Source organism: Egretta garzetta, unplaced genomic scaffold (genome assembly GCF_000687185.1).
Source record: "Egretta garzetta isolate BGI_Z169 unplaced genomic scaffold, ASM68718v1 scaffold188, whole genome shotgun sequence".
NCBI classification, from domain to species: domain Eukaryota; kingdom Metazoa; phylum Chordata; class Aves; order Pelecaniformes; family Ardeidae; genus Egretta; species Egretta garzetta.
In genome coordinates, this window is record NW_009260622.1 from 4478381 (window position 1) to 4482649 (window position 4269).

The following is a 4269-nucleotide window of genomic DNA, read 5'->3' on the forward strand; positions in this document are numbered from 1 at the left end:
AAAGTTGACTTAGGCTGCCAGTCACTGTTAAGTGCTACCCTCTGCTCCCCCTCAAACCTAGACCTTCGCTGGGGCTGGGTATTTTATGATACAAGGCTCTGGGCTCCTCATTCTCTCCTCCTTGAGGCAGCAGAGGTGGCTGTGTCTCACCACCACACACTTTTGGACCTGTGAGGTTATTACCAGGCTGACAATTTACTCTTTTGATCTCTGAAAGTACAATTCTCTTCCCTCACCAATTTTAGGAACAAATTAGAAAATGGTAGCAGCTGATCTGATTTTTTTTTTTTAAAACCTCCGTTCAGTTTAAGGCAGGGGAATTCTATGTATGTTTTGAAATGGTCAGAGAAGTTGGGCTTCCTCCTTTATTGAAACGCATATGCTAAACATAAGACCAGAAAATACTATTGTGCTTGACTTAACCTTAAGGAATGATTACATTCTCTAGTAGAAAGAAGATGATTTGGTAACTGGACAGACTTTACTGCATCTGTGTGTGGTTAACACTGGGTCCTCTGATTACCTTGGGGAGAAGTCTTCTGGGATAACACCAAGTGTAGCCTGGGTATTACTGAATGGGGAGACGTGATCTTACAGGTGCCTCTCTTCTCCCCTGGTGGTGGGGTTGTCTCTCCACATCCATCCTAATGAGAAGTCTGGACTCAGTGTAACAAATTTCGGTGCTGCTATCCACTAGGTTGTAAGTGGCGCAAAATTTGGGCCTAGCTGATGTCTTCCCTCCCAGGGAAGGAGGAGCCGGGCCCTTTTCCTTCTCAGTGCAATTTTGTGCTGTCAAGTGTATTGAATCCTACCCAACTCCAAGCAAATGAAAAGGATACCACTGAGTGCAATAGCGTTAAGTAGTTTGAGGCTTGCTTTCACTGAGGATTGTTAATACATTAAAACTGTAGGAAGCCAGTCCATTTTAGACTAACAGCTTTTAGTCCATTGGTATTTCACTCTGTTTATATGTAAAACTCCAGGAACTCATCACTCTAGCTGTGACCTTGAGCAAACCAACAATTGATTTACTATCAGGCAAAAGCTACTACAGATTCTAGGTTACAGAACATCCCCCTAATTGGACTTTGTATTGTAATTGTAAAATTGGCTGTAACACGGCTCTTCTGGCTTTATTGCTGGAAGCATGCTCACTGAAGTTGAGTGGCATCTGATCAAACGTAACCAATCCTTACTCAGATGAGAGAGTCAGCAATCGATAAATGTTCCAGGATATGTTTCACATCCATGCCAAGTATTTATGTACCACTGGCTTTGGGCTGAAGTTGCATGACAGTGGGACTTGCGAAGGCTGTTGAATAGTGACCTGGAATGGCTTCGTGCTTATGTGCTGGTGACATTCTGGATGTGATGGTCAATGCCTGTGGGGCACTGGCAAATACGCTCAGGGAAGGAGCTGGCAGTTCATGCTGCGTGCAGAGTTGTTGGTTCGGGGTCTGGGATGAGCAGTGCTGTAAAGTGGGTATTTAACCTGCTTCTGGTAAGGTATTTTGTAGAGACAAACAGGCTTTTGGGGGAATAATAAACACGTAGACACCTTTATATGTGCATTGTAGGAGCCTACCTCTAGGAATAGGGCTTTTTATTATAAATCTAGCAGTATTACAACAATAGTGGGTTTTTTTATGTCTATGTGTTTTAAAGGCCATCCATCCCAGTGGAAAGCGCTGAGGTACATAGCAGAGGGCACTTGGCTATTTCATTGGATCTTAATATTGCTAAAAACGGTAGAAAATAGAAATCATATTGTGATTGGCATATCTAGCACTTGGCTTATTAGAGGAAGATTTTGTTTCGTTTTTTTTTTAATGCTATACTTGGTGGGTTTAGGCTCAATAAACATCTAAGTACAGATTCAAGGTCAGATTAGAGTGCCGCTTTTGTTAGCAGTAAACCAAAAGTTGTAGTTTTCACAGGGACTACACAAAGATTTGAGAACATGGGTGTAGACAGGTCTATTTATTGTAGGCCAAGCTGCCCATGAGAATAACCCTTCCGCTTGCAAAATGTGGTGGCATGTGCTGCTTGATGTTCCATGTTGAAAGGCTTCTTCCCATGTGCTGCTTGATGTTCCATGTTGAAAGGCTTTTTTTTTTTTCAGATGGAGAAAAGGGGTGTCTCAAAATAGTGTCTCTGCTTTACTGATCTCAACCAAGGAAGTCCCAGCACTGAAATGTTAGATAAGGGCTTAAGTACCGTTGCTGGGATCCATTTGATGTCAGAGCTGGATCTGTATTTCATGTACTGAATGATGCGATTTTAGCCCACTTACTCTCACTTCTGTGGTGCTCCAGAGTCTTAAAACCCTTCCAATTTTGGGAATAACTGACACTAGCTGCTGTGATTCGGTACCATCTTGCAGGCGTGGTTGAAGAACCAGAGGTATGAGGAACTCCTGGTTGGGAAGGAGAAGCGCATGGCAGGCCAACAGCAATAATGAATCAGTGCAATACTCAGTGGAGGCAGCGAATTCTCTAGTTTATTGAGCAGGGTCTTATTTCATGGGGTTGAAAGCACTTACAAGCTCCCAAATGGCATTGCAACTCCCCTTTAGTGTCCTTTTGCTTTAATCTTGGACCTCTCTTTACCCAAATCTCTGCTGAAACTAAATCAGCGATACCATGAAGTAGGAATATCTTAACGGAACAAGCAATAGCACTGGTGTCCCGTGAGCCATAGAAGAACTGTTGTCCATCTGCTGGAAGGTGTTCTCCCTGCGTCTGGATATTTCTGTGCCTTATCATACTTGGTAAACGTAACTCAGTAACTAGTCTCTGGAAGGTTGGTGGTGACTATACAGTTCTTTAAGTTAGAGACTATTTTGCAAAGGGATAGCAGTTCAGAGCATACCGGATTTTGAACTTTTTATTTGTTCCTTCAGCTTCTCTCATGATCACTGCTCTCTCTTCCTAAAAACGCAGAAAGGAAATGCACAGGGTCTTCATTCTAATTTAACAAATCACGTTGACCTACTTTGCTATAGCAGTTCTTTACAGGCAGAGTCCAGAACGCACTTGTAGTAGCGAGGTCTACCTTCTTCACTGCAGAACACAGCTAGTATTTACATTTTGGTTTTGTGTTTTCTGTGGCTGTACAACAGGATTTGTTGTCCCTGGTTGTTGTTCAGCTTTATTTTGCTGTTTCCCACACTGGCAGTGGACTTCTCCGTTCCCCCACACAATTCGAGTTCCGCTGGGTTCTTCAGGCAACATCTGTCAATGGCACCATTATGACCTAGAATATTTTGCTATATTTGAACTGTGGAAGCTGTAGGAGAGGAGTCTGTGCTCAAGATTCCTGTTCCCAAACCTGCACCAATGCAATTATCTCCATGCGCAGCTGGAGGGGAGATACAGTTTTAAAACAGTGCAGATTCAGCCTTAGTATTGCCACCGCTACGTCTTCAGCCTGTAGATTGCAGTGTGAGAAGGGACTACAGCGGTGTCGGTAACCCTGGTACAGCTCGGTGTGACTGCTGCACGTACAGGATATTCACACACGATGGCAAGCCTTCTGCAATAATTTGTAATTCCATCGATCTGTAGTAAACAATGTACAAATAAAACTTGAGGAAATGTATTTTATGTGAAAAAAAATAATGTAAGAACTGTATATTGTATTAGCAGCTTTGTGTATAAAATGGCATTTTGGCAATCAGAGTCTAATATATTTAAAACTTTTTTTAAAAAAAGGATATTTGATATTGTACGGAATTGACTTTATTGCTACTGTAAGTATGAAGAGATGGTTTCTTAACACGTTGAAGCAATGCATAAAATCTTAAATTGTATGTACAACTCATGCCAAAAGGGTATGTCTGACAGTATTAGCACCTGACTCAGTGTCTTTAATAGAGATTGAATTTTTTAATTTAAAAATTATATTAAATTTCTTTTAATAATACAAAAAATGCCACTGAGCTTTATTTAATTGGTTTACATTTTTGGATGCTGCCTCTCCTACAATCATTAAGTACCGCCACGAATTGCCGTAGAAGAGTAAATCTAGGCCGTGGGTTGGTAGGTAGAACTTTTATTTTTCGGCTGGTGGCAGTAATTCCGTTTGCGGACAAGCGGGAAGGCCAAAATTGTAACAGCCAACAACAGCCTTTCCTCAGTTTGGCTGTGCCCGCGGTGCTAGGCTGTGCCCTCGCCAGGAGGGCCCTTCTCGGAGAGGGAGCTTTGATGGGGGCGCCGGTGCAAGCGCCCGCCCCCTCCCGGCCCTGCCCGACGGCGGGCGAGGGGAACG